The sequence below is a fragment of the Rhagoletis pomonella genome, unplaced genomic scaffold (assembly GCF_013731165.1).
Source record: "Rhagoletis pomonella isolate Grant_MI unplaced genomic scaffold, Rhpom_1.0 Rhpom_scaffold_00007, whole genome shotgun sequence".
In the NCBI taxonomy this organism is placed as follows: Eukaryota; Metazoa; Arthropoda; class Insecta; order Diptera; family Tephritidae; genus Rhagoletis; species Rhagoletis pomonella.
In genome coordinates, this window is record NW_023458561.1 from 31,694,835 (window position 1) to 31,716,546 (window position 21,712).

General features: G+C 31.5%; 1 protein-coding gene across 1 annotated transcript in view; it reads left to right on the forward strand.

Moving 5' to 3' along the window:
- Positions 1-21,712, forward strand: part of LOC118742601 — a 59,026-nt gene that overhangs the window by 1,379 nt on the left and 35,935 nt on the right. The gene's annotated exons all lie outside the window — the stretch shown is intronic.

Below are 21,712 nucleotides of genomic sequence, written 5' to 3' on the forward strand. Positions count from 1 at the left end.
CTGGCTTTTTTTATTTTGCGCAAACGGTCTTGGCCATATTCTTCCACAAGAAGTTCGTGTTTATATGCAAAACGCCGTAAAAAAAGATATTAAAAATCAATGCGATTTTTTAGCCACTCAAAACTTGCACTTGTTTTATCAGAATTTTATAAGCTTTATAACTGCATAGCCGAAAGTTCTAAAAATTCTGGTTAAAAAGTTTGAAATTTATATAAGAATTTTTCTAAGTTCTGTATAAAGTTCGAAAGTGTGATTTATATTTTTTTTTTTAATGTATAAACCATATTTTTATAACAAAATATCAAAAAAATTTCAGCTTGAAAAACATCGTACACATTAAAAACGAAACACCATTCATCCATTTTTGCCCGCCACTGTACATATGTATGCATTTATATACCCGTTAGGAAAATTACTTTGTTGTGCTAATTTAAAAAGTAGATACAATTTTTTGGTATTAAGAAAACTGGACATTATTTATTAGTAATTTAAACTTAACTTAACTTAAGTTATGCGAATTCAAAAATTGGACATAAATTTAGTAAAATTTGAGAACTTAGCCTACATTTTGGCAATTGAAAACCTAGACACAAATTTATGGTAATTTAACACTAGACATAAATTTATGGTTATAAAAAACTGGATATATATAGACAATAAAAATATTTGCCTAATTTTCAATACATACTCATATATAAATTTATACTTAAATTATAAACTACTAAACATTTTTCTCCAGTTCATGTGCAGTTTTGAAGTAACGTTAAAAATAAAACTGTACATAGTGTTTTGGTAATTTTAAAACTGGAATTACCAAACTGGAACTCGAATTTAAAAACTGAACATAAATTTAAAGAAATTTAGGAACGCGACGTACATTTTGGTTATAGAAAATATGGGCATAAAATTATGGTAGTTTAAAAGTGGGCGTAAATTTGCAGTAATCAAAAACTGCGTATGCACACTTTTCAATTATTGTGCAAATTTAAATTTATTCTAAGTTTTTAAACTACTCAAAATTTATGCTTCAGTCTTTAAACTACAAACAAGTTATGTTCAGTTTTTAATTTCCAACAAAATTATGTGCAATTTTTGAATAAGCAAAATTTTATGTCCAGTCTTATGCAGTGATTCCCAAAATGGTCCAGGTGAACACCCTGGGGTCTATGGGAGACTCGACGGGGGTCTACGATGGCGTGAATAAATGGTGGTTCGTAAGTTGTAAATGGGCGTCCACGAAAATTTTTTTTGTCGATAGTAAAAATCAAAAATGTTGGCTTGGGCTTACCTATCTATATAATACAATGCTAAAATACTAAGAAAGCAAAAAAACATTAAAATTCGGTATTTGAAAGGCTGTAATCGGTGCAAAATTTTGTTATTGTAATCAAAAAAAAATCACTTTGAAGCTTTAGGATTTCTTGGCTAAAAATTTTTAGCAACCAGGTTCGCATGCAATCTTAACAGAGAGCGCGGGAAATTTTTTTTTTATCCATCGCAACGGCGTCAAAAAAATTTGTTCAATTGGGCGCTATATGGCTGAAATTGCCTGTTTATTAACCTTTAATTTTTAAACCCCGCCTTCATTTTTTTGAGTGGTGTATTTTAAGATAGAGTTCGTAAAAACTCCTCACTGGGGAATAAATACAAGGTCCATCCTCCTCCTCACTATAACTAAACTCAAGAGCAATCAATTTTTATGTGTTCTTTTGTTGGTTAAAAAAGAAAGAGCGCTCTTAATTTATATTAAATAAATTTAACTCTGTATTTTAGCATCAATAATTACCTCAAGTTCCCATGCCACTCAAAATATTACTCCTCATAAAAGAACGTTCTGTCTATAAATAGAACACAAGAAAATATACGATTATTTATATGCTTACCACTCCGAATTCAGGCTTGAAACACAATCGCGACGCAAATTTCCATCGATAGATCTAGTCTTCATAAAAAAATAAAAAAAATAAATTTAATTTAATTAAAGCAAATCTTCACACTTTTTGCGAGGTTTGGAAATCAGGGTAGAAATGTAGCAGCAATGGGTCCACCGAAAGCAGTAAAATTTTGAAAGTGGTCTACAAGAAAAAAAGTTTGGCAACATCTGGTCTAATGTTTATGTGCAGGAAATATATACCATATGCTTAAAAATGCTAAATGTCAAGCTGTGAACTTGACCTTCATTCATTAGCATTGAACTAATGCACAAAAATTATGCATACAAAAATACATATATAAATATTTAATCGTATGTTCATACTTATATCTGCAGATGTAACTGTTAATAGCTAAAAGCATAGAAATGTGTCAAAATATGCTCTTAGGTCACAAAACGTGGAAAATTGTGCAATACTTAATTCAACACACGACATTCTCATTAATTTTGCATGAATATTTCATAGCCACTGGCAAGATATTAAATCCGTGTCAGTTAATATATGGAATTGGTAAGGCGAAACACAAAATAACTTTCTCCTATCAACATATGTATAAAGATTGGATAGACTTCAAAGAGGAAATGAAATTACGATTTTTTTTCATTCGCTCATCTTTCGATTTATGTTATATTGTAATTGCATAATTTCAAAGGTAGATGTGAGTTGATCGAAAACCGATAAAATGTATAGATTTGTAATTATTTTTTTAATACACATACATATATTCTTGTAATATTTTGAACTAGTTGAAGTTAAATAATTTTATCAAAAGAAAATAAATAAGGAAATTTAAGCCGCATACAAAACTCAATACACTTATCACTCATATTGGTAGCTAAGTATTATTGAATACGACTAAAAGCTTAACTAAATATGTTTATAATAAGCTTTGTAAATATTTGCACAGATAAAATAAATATATATACATACATGCGTATTTAGGTGCTGGTATAACTCTGCGTTTAGTTAGCATTTATCGCCCGGAAAACCACGCATTACCCATTTTGCTACTTATACTAATCGCTAGTGCATACAAAAACATGGATAATATTAGCTTTTTGATTTTATTTCGGCATAAAATTTACTACTACATGCATACATAGATATAGGGTGGTTCAATAAGATAGCAGATGATCCCAATAGTGCCATTGTTTCATGCGCTCTATGACAAGTGGACCCGTCGCACAGTGGGAAGCACTTCCATATGAAATGTGAACAAAATAAAAATTATGGACGGATTTAAATGAAAATTCGCTTCTTAGTAAAATTGCGGACGCTAAATTCAAAAATGCAATTTGTTTTTTGATAACTTTCATACTGTCACTGTAAATGCAGTTTGAAGTTGAAAATTTGGGTTCTTGAGGCATTTACATACTAGGTATGTACATATAGTTCGTTCTATTTTCAAACGTGAGGTGTTAGCTATTGGCAGGGCTTGGCCTGTAGATGTGCAATAAAATTTAATTTTTTAAACGGGTTGCCACCTTTTACAAATTTAATTAAAATTATTTCATAAGTTAAATGAACTAGATATTACAATATGGGTATCAATTGAAATGGTTTTGAAAATGCTTTACCTTTAAACGACACATTGAAGGGTTGTCACATGTTTAAAAAATCAAACTCACTTTAATTAAGAGAATAAGATAACTGATATATGTATATCGATAAGGGTATCGGAAAAGAGAAAAAATTTTACATGTTATGCAAGAAATAAATGAAGAGTAAAAACATTCCTTAGTTAATTTAAATGTCCAGTAATTTAAAAGTAATTTAATCAGAACAAATCACTGATTGACAATGTATTGTATTTGTAATCAAATAACAAATACGATGTAGTAAACCTTTGGTTTGACACAATTATTATTCTAGTTTAATTAAATTTCACTTTACAAATAGGTGGCAACCCTCTTCGTGGTATTTTCGACGTGTTAGCTTGTCGTAAAATCTTAAGTTTAAACTTTGTTTATGTAAAATAATGATTAAAATTGTTTAAACGGATTTCTAACTGCACCAAAATATCTTAACACATCTTGTGAGTCCCCTAATTGTTTAAGCGCCAATTCATTACTTTTATTAAAAGTAATTAGCGGTGTTTCAATTGTATTTATTTATGCGCATTCAATTCAAAGTAATGCATGCGTGATTTTGTAAATAAGTAATAAGTGGATGTATCCAATTTTAGATGGAAATCTCGCCTGACAAAAAGTCATAAGTATCACTTGGCTATTTACTTTTAAGAATAAATATGTATGTATTAGGCTGCATCACTCCTCATAAAAAAAAAAAATCGGTACTGTTTTTCCATCGGAATCATATATATAGATATTTCGGAAAAATATAAAGATTTACGTGAACTGGACCGATTTATTTAGGAGCAAGTCTTAAAATATAAAAAGTTTTGTTATACCGGCGGAAAAATCGCAAAGTTTTTTTTGGTAATGCAGTCTAATGTATGTATATATGTATGACTTTGTGTTTGTGTTGTAATTACCAAAACAAACAGCCAAAAAACGCACCAAAAATTCAAAGAAATTACGTTTTTCTTTTACAATTGCCAACTTAGTGTTAAACCTAAACTCAAACAAATACTCTTCTATTGAGTTTACATAAATGGATATAGGAATCTGAAGAAGCCCAGAGAAAATTTTTCTGCACTCGAAATTTAATTTCTCAGTCATAGCGAGATAAAGGAAGCGAAATTAAATATGTACATGTGTATGTGTGGCCAAAAAATAAAGAATTACCATCTATGCGTATTCCGCTGAACTTATTTTTGCAACAAGTATCTCCGAGCATGCTTTTGCTAGACAAGTAGAAGTAGTACATATACACATGTACGCACATCTACCAGTATCATAAGGTTTGTATTTTTTGACTTCATTCATTTAAAACCGCAGAAATTTGCTTGTATGTATTTACTTTAAATTACACAAGTTTACAAAAATAAAAAAACCGTCCGTTCACCTGTGACATTTTTATAAGAAATACTTGCAAAAACGAAATTCATAAAAGACAAATTTTTTAATTTCAATGTTTGGAAAGTGTCGATTTTTTTGAAAATTATGCAAAACTGTGGAGAAATCAATAAATCGCTCCTAAACTACTAATTCGTGTAAAGAAATTTAATATTGGAAACCATACCCCAAAAAAATGAACTAGAAAAAAATGGCAAAGACGTTCAACCAAAAAAAAAATTCTCAAAAATCAATGGAATTTTTTACCCACTTGAAACTTGCATTTTAATGGACTATAAAACTGCATCCCTTTTTTCAAATTCTGAATAAAAATTTTGAAATTGTGGTGAAAGTTTTTCGAATTTTTATAATCTTTGTACAAAGTTTAAAATGTTAATTTGTGTATATAAAAAAAATAATAAACAAAAGAAAAATTTTTCAAAACTGATAAAAATATCGCACTCCTATAATTTTGAGTATGTAACTCTGCCTATTTTGATTTCATTTTCAGATTCAGCGAAAAATTTTAGATAAAAAATGTTGGCCAAATGCTACTGCTAGCATTTCTTGTCGACAAGTGTCATTTAAAAGCGTTTTGGCCCTTACAATTCACTTATTTGCTCTGCCTTTCTGTCATTCTATGTAGTATTTCATTTCGGTTTTGCTTAAATTTGGTTACAATTCCAACAAAGTTTTCGCAAATGACGTCATCGTATGCATGACTACAATGCTGCGTACTATAAGTCGCGCCAGTTTGTTAAAAAAAAGAAAAAAAAAACAAAAAAATAATTAGACAAAATTAATTGAAAACGTGTTCAAGCAATTAAACGTTCACTTAATATCCGCGGCGTGAGTTAGACATAAATGGAAAGTGACAAATTTGTCACTTTACACGTGCATAAGTATGTATGCATGTATGTATGTACATTTATAAATAATTTTTTCAAGATGTTTGTGTATAAAATTTTAGTTTTTAGACCTTTAAAGCTGTATGCTTAAGCAATTTATTTAGATATAAATTCTTACAATGACAATGACTACGAGTTTGCCTCATACAGTAAATTATGTTTTAAGGTAATTTATTAGACCCCTAATGCCGCTGCTAGAAATTTTGTTAATCCTGGTATCACAAGAAAAACAGCTGGCATATTCGAGGCTTAAGCTTGCAACTCGGTACGGAATATTACCAGAATACAGCTCTCAATTAAATTAGCGTCTTCGTTCGTGTAAAACATAGTACCTCTGGCGACGAGGTATGAATGTTAAGCGCCGACTACCCGCAAATCGCCAGTGGAGCGTTGATAACAGAACTCTGGACAATGGAACGTCTTCCACCGAAAAAACTATAGCCACTTATATCTGAGCTGTCCTTTTACAAAGGAAATAAACAGAAACCCCATCTACTTACGAATAACTTTGTAGTTGAGGCTACCTGTGCTTCGCAAGAAAGTACGGAAACTCTTCAACCGAGTCAAGAAATCTAGCTTAGCAACTTATTGGGCTTTTCATGAAGCAACCAGCGGTAGAAATTTGTTACAAGTTATCTTTAAAAGAGTTAAATAAATTAGAAAAAGATGGGTATCCATCGAAACGAGTGAAATACCTTATTCCCGAACTATATTTAAGAGGGTTGCCACATGTTCGAAAAGTCAAGAATATGGGTGGCAGAATAAAGAGGTTTTAGAAGGTTTAAGTTAACGTTAAACTGATTTGGCAAGTTAAATTAATTATTCGAAGATGCGTTTATTCGAAATGGGTATAAAAGTCTGTATTTCTAAATTATATGTGTAGCAGGGTTACCATCTTTTTAAAATTCAACTTAATTCGTCTGTTAATTAAAATATACATCACAATATCAGAAGAAACAGGTTTGAAAACCTTTTGCTTTAAGAATAATTTTGAAGAAGGTTGCCACTTGTTTGGAAAGTCCAGTTTATTAAGCTATACTAAAGTTATATGAAATATTAAAATATGAGTGTGAAACGAAAGAGTTTTAACAAAGTTTAAGTTCGAAAAAATTTTTATTAGGGCTGCCACCCACCCATTCGAAAAGTCTCATGCATATATCTAAATATGTATGTATACATATATATATATAAACGCGAAAGCATTTCGTTAAAATTTTAGTGCCAAATTAAAAGGTTTGGCCTATAGATGTTTAATAAGATTTTATTTTTTTAAGTGAGACCTCTCGCTGAAAATATTTTTGAACGGGGTTGCCATCTGCTTGAAAAGTCGTCGTATTTAAATACATTTTTGACACAAGTTCTGTGAAATATATTAAGTTTTTTGTCAAAAGGTGGAGTTTTAAGAATGCTTTAGTATAAAAGTACTCATTTTAATTAGAATTGCCCACCATTATTTTACATACTTTAATAATTTACTAATTTTTTACAATGCTATATGAATTGGTTTGATACAAAAACAATTTTCGTAGTTTTTTTTTTTAATTTTTCCATACGTTTGCAAATTCTTGGTCAATGATTTTAGCGTTTTAACGTCATCTGGATTCACTACTTTACTATCGTAAGCCCAAATTAACGACTAAAATCATTATACCGCTAGCTTAGAGTGAAAAGTTGCGAATTCCACTTTTTTGTAAATTTATATTTTGATATAGAAATACATCATTTGGAAAGGGATTAAGGTACTTGTGTTATTTTTTTTTCTGTTTATAATTAAATTTGCATTTCGTACTTCATAGCACTTTTTAATAACCCAATTCCATTTCATTCATCTACATATGTATTTATCTATTAAAAAAACAACGAAACGGTCTAATACCAAACAAAAGTGCACATTTGCATACATATGTACATATTTACACGTATCTAATGACTTTCATTTCCGTCACACCTAGCCAATTGTTAAGCTGTCAGATTCATTCATTGACGTCGCCCTACACATGTGCCGCATTTTAATTGGCGAAGTCACAATTCACATGCTGCATTTACATATAATTGATTAAAAATTTACATACATATATTGTTCTTAATTGAAAACAATAAAAAGTGCAATGACAAGAATACACCGCGTGACATTTACAGCAATAGCCTGGTCTACTAGTTCCTTAGAGTCTCTTCAACCATGGTTTACATCTTACCTCAATCATTGCTGAAAGTTGGCGCCTGGGACGATTTTTTTTAAATACCTCGATCACAATGTCACAAGGAATTATCGATTTATTATGAAATTAAATAAAAACTGCGGGGGCATCACATGCCAACTGAAAGTTTGTTGCCTGTTCAGCCTTTATTGGCGATATAGTCAGAAAGCCAGCATCTTTCCAGTTCAGGAATTATGTGTGAAGTTCCTTTTTCTCAGACTTGGCCAAGCTGCGCCTGATAGCTGAGTTTACTAGGGTGTCTGAAAGAACGAGAACTACCAAGTAATATATAACCGGTCGAAATGAACTAATTTCCGAGCCAATCTATTTTCTGCGTTTCATGTTAAAAAGGCGGTTTGAAAGGGCGAGATCTAGAGCCGCACTGCTTGGGCGGATGGACCAGTGTTGCCACAAAGTTTTTTTATTTTTTACCAAAATCACCGAAAAAAGTTACCAAATTCAACAAAAAATTACCAATCTTATTTTATGTGCAGAACTGCACAAATGTGCATACGTTATATTGGCAGTTGGGGCTCGACATGTATGCTTGTACAGTTCTGCACATAAAATAAGTTTGGTAATTTTTTGTAATATGTCTATATATATGACTTGTCAAAATATGGTGCGGCTATAATTTTTTCGCCCACTGTATGTAAACAAGTGACAAGAAAATATATCAAAAATTCAACGCTTGAAGGAAAGCTTTCGACTCACACATAGACAGAGTGAAGTCCCCCGCTGAATGCCGTAGCTTTTTGAACGTGAACATACATATTTACGTAGAATTCTATTTATATATATGGTTGCCGGGTACACTGGAAAATTGATGGTAATTGCAAAGCAGACAAACTGACAGGGATAGGTAGGACCACCCGCGGTGGATATACTTAGCAATGGCCACTTTCAAGCAGTTTGTTAAAGATTACACAATTCTAGTAGCCAAGGTACGCTGGAACAACTTTCACCTTGCGAAACCTTCAGGATTACCAGGTATTTCTATAAAAGGAAACGCTTACGGGCCACTTACTAAAGTGGAATCAGAACCATCTAAGACCGAATCGAAAAAGTTACCAAATTGAAAAATACCAATTACCAAATTACCAAACTTGATAAATAAAGAAAAAAATTCCCAATTTTGGTTAAAAATTACCAAAGCGGCAACGCTGGATGGAACTAGTGTCCGCCGAGTCCCTCCGGGTTTCTCTACTAAATAGTGAGCGTATGAGTTCGAAGGCAGGGCCTGTGTCGATTAAAAAATTGGCGCTATATAGAGCCAGAACACTGCCGGAGAGAAATGCTCCAACTCTATTGCCGAGAAGCAAATCAACTAAGCATTCAGCTTACTATTATTTCTCTACTCATTTTATTTGCATCCTTTCCAGTGGTGGTATAATCGACTTTTGAATAATTGTATAGCGGTTTTATTGCTGATGGGGTTAGTTTGCAGAGGTTCTATTTCACGTTTCAGCTCCTTACCTTAATTTTCATATTATATTTGGTGCGGAAGTGAGGATTGCATTTGTGGCTAGATAAACACATTTCTTTTATCATTGTTAAAGGGATCAATGGTCGTCCTAGCTCTACCTCACCATGTTTCGTAATAATCTACTCTGCAGTATTAGGGAATAGTTTGTAGGCCCAGCATCCACTCGGAGAGTGCTCCCATCTACTTTGCCGTTGCATTTAGCAGTTTCACGAGCCGCTGTCGGTGACACTTCTTGTCTATTGGACGGATAGTGTATTTCTCTTGCGTGAATATCCTGTGGTACCATCATCGGATACCCTTCTGTATGCACAGACCACTGGAATAGCACTGTGCCTCCAGACTAGTCGTATATCCTGGATTAATAAAAAAGGAACAGTCCAGCGCCTTCGTCTTGGTCTGCAGGCTGTATCGGAGACACAGCCGCTAAATTTAAACGTAGAATACGTGGTATGGTTAAGAGCACATCCAAGTCAAAAACGAAAGCACACACTAAGAAAAAATATCGATAGCAAAAGTAATAATAATATCGATACACATCGGTGACAAATAAGAGAGGTTTAAGTAACCTTTATTTCTAAAATAATTATTAAGAGAGAGGTTAAAATAAAATGTTTCTAAAAGCGGTCGCCAACTGTTTAATCCGCTGGGCCTGGATTCGAGCCATGCAAAAAATAACCGATTAAGATAACCGTTTGAGTGAAATCATTGAAATAATCAGCAGAATTCCAATGCACTCGGATGTTATATTGAGGTGCAGCTGCAATATTACATGGCATAACATTAGACCGTATATAACGCGCGCCAGTGGCATTTTAAATAATTCAGAAGTGAAAAAAGAAATAAAAATTGTGGTATTTGAAATACGAGCATAAGGTGTTTCAATATTTGGATGTAATTTTTCTTACCAATATTCAAGTTGTTTGTTTCGTAAATTTATCTTAAACCTACGCCAAGTTGGCTAATATGTGCATTAGGCTGGTTCAAAAATACATGCAGGCAAAAAAAGTTCAAAATATTAAGCTTTAACTCCCTAAGATTTTTCTAAATACAAAAAAAGATTATATATAGAACTGCCTCAAAGCTCATGAAGTTTTCCATTTATTTTGTATGGAGAAAGAGGCTTTTTCGTATAAATGGTATAGACTTCTTGAAAAGCAATATATTTCGATTCCAATGTTAATACCAAGGGCAGTTTTCTCAAGTAATCTGTAACTTTAAAGCTCACTTTATATATATTATATATATATACATAAATAAAATAAATAAAAAAAATAAATAAAATTGGTTTACAACCAAGAAACATACATACGTCAAAAACCTATAATAGAAATGCTTAGCTTTGGCCAAAGCTTTATTTTTAATCCAACCTTTATATATAAACTGAGCTTTAAAGTTAAAGGTTACTTCAGAAAACGGCCCTTAATTTTTTATTCTACGATTTTTAATACTAACGAATTTTCATGGGTCCCCCCTTTGAATTTTTTGCTGCTTTCACGCGGGTGAGAGCTTAACATGTTACATTTTTCTTGGGTCACCCTAATATACTTACGCATATGTAAGCAAAATATCGCTACCTAAAGGTGAAAAGGTGCCAAGTCCATTTTTTGAAGTTGTTCAGGAGAGACGAAAAACCGATGTAGTTTCGCATTATGTGTCGTGCTGCATAAAAAACTAAATTTTGAAAACAAGTGGACTTGGCACCTTTTCACCTTTAGGGAGCGTAATCAACAAATTGCCACGCAGGCGGGACATTTTAATCTGTTCAGTTATTTTTTGCAAATTAATTTAAATGCATTGATACTAATTTTCTTAAACACGTGTTTTCAATAAATACATACGTTGATACATTTGAAAATGCATTGACCTACAGCGATTAAATGTAGCAAGCACTTTCAATTTTAATTACAATGATTAACTTTTTCTCAGTATTCAACATGACGCTATATATTTAATAAAGATTGATTTAAGTGAAAGACGTTACTCATTTTTGATAAGGTTAACAAATATCAAGTTGTTTTAAAAGTAATTTTTATACCCGGACGCACTTGAGCACAGAGTATCATAACTTTGATCGCATAATTTTTTTTTGAACTCGAATCACCAAATGTGAAAAAATCAAAAACAAAATTATTCAAATCAGTTAAGCCATTTTCGAGTTTAAGCGAGACGAATGGGCAGCAGTTCATTTTTATAAATGAGAGATAATAGTACAAAAAGGTAAAAACAACAAAGCCACGTGCATATGTTATTTTAATATTAGACATTTCAATCTCGCCAACCCGTCACCAAATAATTTTAGATCAAAAGTCAATAGAATTGCATGACGAAATAGTGATTAAATATCTTCTCATGCGTATGAATCAGTCAATTTCTATTTTTAATTACTCTTCTTAGCTCATCATAAGCGCTTTAATTCTATCGAATTTCACACATCTAAACAGGATATCGTAATTAATAAATTAAATAAACAAATATTATTTCTTAATTAAGTTTAACTATTGACTTTTATGCTTTATAATCAATCGATCTGTTTTTTTGTCAAATATTTGTTTTTTATTCATTTACTTAACACATGACTCATTCAATTATAGATGCCTTCATTTCCTTGACGCAGTTTTAAATAAATTTGATTTTACCTGATTCACTTAATTACAATGAATGCAAATAGAGGTAAAAGCAGACGGTCTATTGCAATTATATTTTCAGTCAACGATTTAGTAAAAAAAAACAAAAGCTATTACGAATGTACATACCTACATAAGAAGAGCGTCATTAGAATTAATGCATTGGAAAATAACTATATCTCAGTGAACTTTCTGACCTTTATAGGTCTTTATACCGCCTCTTCTTTCACTTTTCGTGGGTATGACACGAAACAATCCCCCAGCTGGGCTTTTTTTCTTTCTGAAAGGTTAACCACCTTGTTGGCCTTATTGTGGTCGCCACAACTATTTTTCTACCCGTTCCCTGCTTTCGACCTACGTTAGCATCGGTCTTAAATTTTTTTATTACCCGGGATACAGTATTTCTGCTTGTTTTAGCGTCCCTTAAAATCCTTTTTAAAATATATTGCGGGTTCAAAAAAAAGTTATGAGTAGCAGGCATACGTGAAATTGTATGTGTAACCCGCTGTGTACGGCTTGGCAACGCTTTAGCCGTTTTAGTTAGGTACATAACTACATAGGTAAGGTTAGAAATTAAACATTGATTTCATTCCGTTTCATGCATTTTGTCGGGACCAGTATACATACGTCTTTTTCATAACCCCTTCGGTCCCAAAAATGTTCATGAGCTGCTTCTGAAAAATCGAGAACCCGTCTCGAAATGGTCTCAAACAAGTCTTAAAACGGTTCCAGAATAATCCCGAACTAGTCGGAAATGCTGCTTAACTAGCATTTCGGAAATAATTAAAAATAATTTCGTCAGATCTTTTTCTGACAAGTTTCGAATTACGCCGGACTAGTTCGGTAGTCCCGAAATTGTCTTGGGGTGGTTCTGAAAAGGACGAGAACCTGTCTCGAAATGATCCAAATTGATCCCTGGTCAGTCCCAAAATAACCCGCACTAGTGTCGTAATGTGCTGAAATAGTCCGGGACTAGTACCTCAATTGACCTTAAATGGTCATGAACTATACCAAAATCAATTCTCAACTCTCAAGATCTGAAACGGTCTTGAAATAATCCTGAGCAGGCCCTGAAACGGTAAACTTTTCCCTAAATAAGGTCGAACAAATCTTGAAGTGGTGCCGAAATTGTGACATATTGGTGACAAAGTGATCTCAACCTAGTCACAAAATGGCCCTGAAATAGTCTTAAACTGTTCCTGAAATTGTTCAGAACTATGTACGTCCCGGAATTATCAAGATCGGGAAATAGTCCTAAACTATCCCCAAAAATTGTTCACACAAGAAGCAAGTACAGATTTCTCGCAATGATTCCGAACTAGTCGCGAAAAGGTTCGAAACTAGTCCCCAAAAATTGTACACACAAGAACCAACTACAAATTTTCTGCTGGGCTACAAAAGATGCTGGTACAAATTTTCTTCTGAATTAACAAACATTTTACCCAAATCGAGAGCTATGAAGTTTGTACATAGAAAAATGTCTATAATTCGTCGACGTACTTCTTATTTTTCACCACTCATTTCTTCGTAAAACATTCGATGAGTAATGAAAAGAGGTAGAAAGTAGTGTGGTTGTTTAAACTTGCCTGGTTATGTATTATATTTTTTATTCAGCTTACAACAATAAAATACAATACCGAGTAATAATTTTTAACCACATAAAATGATGACCAGGCAAGTGTGAACAACCACAGTATTTGATATGCTTTCCAAAGCTAAACTGATCACAATAACTAAAAATTGTTTTGTAACGAAAAAAAGTTATATGTAAAAGCGTTTGGCCTAATTGAATTAAAATTTATTTATACATATGGTATATAAATGCAGTATTTAACTTTTTAAGCGTTCATTTGTTGGCATAAATATAAAAAAAAAAAATCTACACATTTTTTACTTTGCCTTATTAACCTTTGCACAAATTAGCTGATAACCTATGGGGGATTAGTTGCGCTTTTTTTCTCAAAATAATAGCTGTGCACAATTTTTTCTGCTATTTTATTTTTAATTTATTTTAATTACTCGTACATGCAAACAAAAGCTATTTAAATCAATTAACTAATGGTCCATAAATGATGCATATGTGCCTATTGTTAGTGCATACATACATACGAGTGCATACAAATATCAAATCTCATTATCATAGCCGAATAAGCCACTAAAATAGCTGTTGAGTTTGTTTGCAACTCATTTGCTGCAAACAAAAGTATCTTTCGAATATTCTATGATACAGTTCATTTCAAATTGAATTATTAGCCAAACAGTAGGTGGGCACGGCACGCGGGCATTATAAAATAAATTTGTGTATACTTCAATTAGTATTGTCAGTAACTTAATTAATAATATTACGCTTTGCACAATTTAATCGAGTGTGCATTTATATTCATTTTGGCGCTTTTTATTTTGGTTTAAAATGCATTTGCCATTGAACGATTCGGTGAGTGAAGAAATGTTTTCAAAAGTACTACTACTTAATATGAGTATTAAGTATATGTATGTAAATGTGAAAGGTTGTGAGCTACTGAGTGAGTGTGTGATCATATTTCAATGAAATTTGAATTAACATTCTAAAACACTTTTGCCACCTTTTTCAAACGTTACAATCAATTTATTATAAAGTTAAATAAAATATAACAGCAATATTTCAAATGGGAGGGGTTTAGGAACGGTGCATCACTTTGCTTTTTGATATACATACATATGTGCATACATACGTACAAGTGTAATTTTAAATAATGTACAGTGAGTGTCAATGAAAATCGTACAGCATTTTTTTCCATTTTTAAAAATGTTTGGTTTTAGTTAAATTTCATTTATCTATACATACATATATGTATAATAAAATTGTAACAGGCCGATGTCTGTACAATATAGATATTAAAGAAAAATTAATATGGGGTCTTTATTAGAAAAAACAGAAGTCAAACCAACAATTTTTAGAATTTATGTCTGTCTATCTGTTTTCTTGTACGCGCATTACTCAAAAGCTTATGCATGTAATTGAACGCAGTTTTCACCGGTGTATTACTAGAGATCTAACTTAAAATACAGAAAAATAATATTAGATAGTTGCCACCTGTTTGAAAATTTCCGGTTAAGTAAATTGACAGCATAAAGCAAATATTGCAATATGGCTATTAAACCAAAGAGATTAAAGAAGGCTTACAGTCGAAAATATTTTTGTGGAAGGTTGCCACTTGTTAGAAAATTTTAATAAAATTTAATTAATATGATAAATGAAATATTACAATATAGGTATCAAAGTAAAGAGGTTTAGAAAAGTCTACGGCCGAATATATTTTTGAGGAGGGTTGCTACCTGTTTGAAAAATTGTATTCAATTATATTGATAAGATAAGTTAAATATTGAATTTATACAAATTTGAAGAAAGTGCGCGATATGTAAACTCGAGTTGAAAGATTATGAATTAAATTCCCGGCAGAAGTCGATTCTTTGCATACATACTTTCTAAATACCTTCGTAAATATATTATTTTTTCTATATGAAATAGATGTGGCATGCGATCATTCGAGATATGCAAGAAAATGCGCAGCACCGTCAACACAAAAACAAAGTTGCCAAAAATCAAGAGCAGTTTGTAGGCACTGCAAGCTTGCACTTTATTTTACTGAAATTAAATATTCTATAAAATCGCATGCCCATAATGAATAAAAGGCGTAAAATTTTAAAGAAACTTTTTATTTAAAATTTTTGTATAAGGTTTTAAATTTGGTTTTGTATGATTTTTGTTAGATTAATTTTTAAATGTAATATAATCATAAACCATTCTACTACCATGAAGAGGCACTAGCCACAAAGTCTATCTTCAAAACATGAAATTTGTTTTAAAAACATGTAATGTACGATTTTCACTGATACTCACTGTATGTGCAGGTGTTGTTGAAGAAAGCGAGTTGTTATATTCGTATTCGAGCCAAAAGCATGTACAAACAACCCGAAATACTCGAAGGAATACATTTGTATAGCACGCGTAGAGCTATTAGTTTGAAATAGTTTCTTTTAGACAAACTTGAGAAAATTCCAGGCGCATACATACGATGTACCAGAATAGCAGTCGGCTACAAAAATTTAAATATTTAATTTATTTACTCGTAATTAAGTTAAGAGTAGCCGCTTGAGTTCATCTCTTCTTAATTGTAAGAATATATTTGCTGATAATTTATCTAACTAAACAGCTATATCTACTTCTTTCTAAAAAAAAATTTAATTCCTTGGCTTTTTTCTCGTACTTGCTTTCATTTGTGCTACCCTTTATTATGTAAATATAATGTTACTAGAAAGCTTATTTATAAATTCTAATTTTGGTTGTTGATGTTTATATTTACGATATGTATATGGACCTAAAATAAATCACTTTTATTTTGCGCAGCTACTGATCTCTTTTGCGTTTATACTATGTCTACACAATTGTATTATATTTTAAGCAAGCCGGTATTTGCGCATGCCTACACGCTCGCATCATTTCAAAGTCAAACACACACTTGCCGGCAGCCAACACTCTTCGGCAGAGTAGGGCCATCACTTTGCCGCTCTTCGGCCTGACCCTGACCAATGTCAGGGCTGAAAGCAAGAAATAAAAGAAATAACGATCACATAACAAAGACACAAAAAAAAACTGCCGGCATATGTAACTTTTACAAATACATAACAGCATAGCGCCAGCGATGAAATTGATCACCAAATTACGGCAGGGACGGTGCAAGAGGTGGTGATTATGATGTTATTGTCATATTTTTACACACTTATGTATAAAATTACATATTCAGATTAGTCGGTAGTGGTACTTATAATGGCTAAGAGGGAAGCAACAAAAAGCGTGCGGTACAAAAACATATCCGGTTAAGGCGATAATTTTTTAACAGTATACAGTGACTTAAAGAAGTTTTCAAATGTTGTTTTTTTTTTTTAATATTCACAATTATGTCTTCCAAAACTTATTCATTGAATTTTACATTTTATACATGTAGAATAATTCAACAAATTTGCATCAAAATATCGACTTTTTAATTTGAGTTTTTAGAAAAGTTTGTAGTACGCACTTTTATAGCCCATAAACTTTTAGCACAATAAAGTACATGTTTCAAACGTTGATTAAATTTTTTTTTTAATGCGTTCGCAAAAAAAAATCTAAATTCAAAAAAATCAACGTCAGTTTTTATAAATTTCACTTTTTATATAAAAACAAAAAAAGCACCGGCGGAAAAAGCAGCGCAATTTTTAGCCGCTTGAAACTTGCACTTTATTATATATATAATAAAATTTTAAAAACTAAATTTTTTATAAAACTGCAGCCCCAGAAGTTTTCTAAAGAATCATTTGAAAAGGTTGGAGTTTTTAATGAAAGTTTTTTGAATTTTTTTTTAATTTTTTATAAAAATTGATCATTTTATTCATACGCTTTTGCTTAACCCTAAAAAGATAGTCATGTGTAAAATTTACGCATGAGTTTTAACGAGCAATATTGTCATATTTTAATGAATCGAATAAACTAATATAAACATAATAAAAATACCAGAATTTAAAATATGGTTATAGTTTTTTATTAAGGGAAAAATCAAACACAAAATAACGCTATGTTGAAAGAACGAAAAATATGCCGAAAACGCATGCGTCAATTTTATGCATATTATCTTTTCAGGGTTAAAGCATGGGCAATATTTTTGTGGAAAAATAACAAAAAAATCAGCTTTAAAAATATTATGAATACCCAAAAAAGAGAACATGAACAGTTGTTTCAGTCACTGTAACTGTTAAAATTTGCTGGAGTGCCAAGTTCGTCACGGGCAGCTACAATTTTTTATGCTTCAAGATTTATTTTAATATATGTACATAAATTCGCGACAATTACTGATCTGCTAGAAAGCAAATAAGAAGTTTGTTTACACTCTCTCCTTGTATGTGTATAACTAAACGCAGTCGAGGTAAACTGTCGAGCAATGTGTAATGTAGAACTTTCCTTTTATCATATACATACATACATACTCTGTAAACCATTTTTTCAGAGTATTCTGAATTCGAGAGAAATTTTAAGGAATCCGTAAAGATCTCATCCGATTTTGTGCCGAATTTTCTAAAAAGAAATAAGCTGTGTACACTTCGTTTCTTTTACGAAATTTCTGAAAACAAAATCGGTAAAGCCATGAAAATAATGCTGATATGTGAAAAATTTCGTGCAGAAATTTTTCAGAATTTTCTTAATTTTTCCTACAGAAATTTCTGTACGAGTTCGTGTCAACCGCTGCATATAATTTTCTTTGAAAATTCGTAAAAAAGTCCCTACAGAAATGACATACTCATAAAGATTTCGTTAAGATTTCGGGAACTCTGGTTTGCAGGGTACATACATTCATATACACCTACATAGTATGTATACAAGTTAAAAAAAAAAAAATATATAAAACATTTTTAAAAATTTGTTGAGACTTTAAAATTTCCCAATTTTCCCGGATTTTGCAAGTAAATAAACTTAGAATATCTCAAAAAATTATTATAGTTACACAAATGGTTCTAATCTCGTTTCAAATATGATATTTGATGTTTTAAAGTTGATTGGGCTATTTAAAAAATTCGAGAATTAAAAAAATTTAATTAAAAAAATTTTTAAATTTAAAAAATCGTAAAAGTATAAACTTTAAAATTTTTCGAGCAAATTTTTTTAAACAAAACCGCGAACTAATGTTTAAAAAAAAACGTAAACCTTTCAAGATAGTGTTTTCTTTAATATAAATTTTTTGAACTTTGAAAAAATAAATTGTATAAAACTCTAAAGCAAAAAGCTAATTGAAATTAAATAAAAAATGTTTAACATAACTTTATTTAGAGTTTGAGAAGAACAATTTCAAAGTGCAAAAACGCGGATGGGTATTTCCAAACTTGCGTTACGTGACGCTCGTATGACAAAATTTAAAACAAAAATTTAAGTAAAAATTTTCAAAAGGTTTTCCTAGATTTCCATAGCGATTAAAGGTCCCTTTATTCAGTAAAAAAAAATACAACAATTGGCAGTAGCAATTTAGAGATACTATTAAATATACGCGCTGGCGTGACGTTACAAAAAACAGAAGTGGATTTTGACTTGGGTTGCAAAACTGCGAAACTTTGCGATTTGGGCAAGACTATTTGTATAAAACTTTTTGTGGTAATATTGGAAATGTTTAAGGTTAATTTTCCATGTTTTTAAATGTAAAAATTGTTTCTGCTTTATGTTTTATCTCCATTAATTTCTATTGAAAAAGTTTTGTTAATATTGTTCTTGAAATAATTTGTAACAAGAAGAAAATATGCATTTTATGTCGAACGTACTTTTTATTTTGACATCAGCGCCACCAGCAACGAATCCATTTTTCGCAAATCTATGTCTTATTACGTTTCAACCAAACATGTCAAATGTGAAACCAATTAGAGCAGAAATACGGTTTTTCAAAATATCTCGACCCTGGCGCCACCTACCGAGAGCATTTTTGGCAAAAATGTTTCTGCTTACATAACCAGTGTATGTATATTATAAATAGCAGCCAAGTCGGCCTATAAAAAAGTTAGATATAGGACTTTTATCTTATTTCTGGAATCGCCCATATCTTTAAAGCAAATCTCCATGACAATTTTAAGATATTTTAAGATCAGTCGAATTAAAAAAATAGCCAAAAATCCGTAAAGTTTTTTTTTTTATTTCAAAGTTTTGTAACTTTTTTCATTTTCGAATTTTTCATATATTTTTGCTTTATAGCACCAGTTTTGCAGCTATAATAGTTTTTGAGATATCCAAAAAATAAACTTGCAAAATACCGGAGATTGTGAAATTTAAGATTTTGCATAATTTGCTTCTTTCGAAAACGGTTGATCCCAACCATTGGTCGATTCGGTATCGATTAACCCAACTACCGACGTCCATAGATAACGATTTCATCCATAAATTACGCTTAAATAAGTTGCATCCATAAAAACATATGAGTATGTATGTATGTATGCACCTAACGCGTTTTTTTTTTGTAGCTCATTGTTATGCAATATGTACGTATATTTATTCTCTATTTTTAGCCTTCTCATTTATAGTCGCTTTTTTACGGTTTAGTTGAATTTGTTGGGCGCATGTATGTATGTAAATACATTCATATATTTTTTGGTCTGCATTGTGTGCGCGCCATTCGTGTTTCTGGTTCAAGTTTAGGGTCAATAACACTCGACGATACTAACTGGTGGGTACCACAAAATCCAATTAGTGAATGAATTCACCAAATGCTAGTTTACTTTACTGACAGCCCATTTAATGAAAACATTTAGGATAGTAATTTTAAAAGAGAATTCTCACATTTCAAAAGAAAAACGAAATGAAGTAAGCTTAAGTTTAGATTAATGCTAGAAAAGAAAATGCCAAAGGCAGAGAAAAAGTACGATTATACGTTCCTTGCAAAGTTGAAGTTTATGAGACTTTAGAATAGAACATTGAAACGTCTAAAGAAATTATTGATCAGATTATCGCAAAGAGCTGAAGGTATATAAGAATTTATAGAGACTTTTACTCTCTTAGAAAATCTGAAGATTTCCTTATCACAGCACATTTGAGTACTTACAACCAATGTTGCCATATTCAAAGTTTTAACTATAAATTACAGCTTTAAGACAAGCTGCATCTGGTATCTAAAGTTTCAAAAAAATAATCTACTTTTTTTAAATATCATACTGGGCAATGTGAAATATAAACGAAAGATGAAATAAATAAAAAAATTATTTAAAAAAAAATAAAAAATTCGTGCGACTTTCTTTCTTTGTAGGGTCAGTAATAAGAATTTACGCTGCTGAGCTAAAGCAAACTTTCCAAAAACTGGTTTTCAATCGCTATATTGAACATTCACATGCAAATACATTTTGGCAATTAAGAATTTTTGTCAAATAAAATAACAATGTTTGACACTTTAGAAACGGAATAATTGAAAAAAAATCCAATCAGTTGATATAATGAAAATATACCTGTTCAATATGCTTTGCCTCCTAGTACAAATTACATTTTTGTCAAAATTTCAGATTTTAATAAACAAATTAAAATACAAGTATCTTTTGTTGTAACTTAACTTTTGGTTTTTGTTAAGTGTTTCCGCTTTTGAATAAAAAGTGGGCAGCTGCATTCCAAACATACGGTTAAAAAAACCTTCACATTCCGAAAATCCCTTCGTTTTTGATGGTTACAGTTTCTTCGTTGAAAATTGATTTCTCGCTGGCAACACTGCTTACAATACTCTCTTGCAAACCGACTTCACGGACAGCTGGTTAATTCCTGACGCAAAGTACATATTTAGCATGACGGGTGGGATAGAAGTCGAGAGTTCTAGATATATTTTAAGCCTAAGTGAAAGGTTCTATCATCCTTTGTTGTTTTGCTAGAGCTTGTCAAATAATGCAAAAAACGCGATTTTTTTACACTTAGACCTTGTTTTACTCAAAATCTGGAGCTGATGGAAACTTTATACTTACCGAATCCGAATCAGCATTAAAAAGTCTATCAAAAATAGCTTTAATATTTGCTGCACCAAAATTGTTTTCCATTTTTGATTGGAACATGTGGAAAATCCCACTAGATTGCGAAAAAAAAA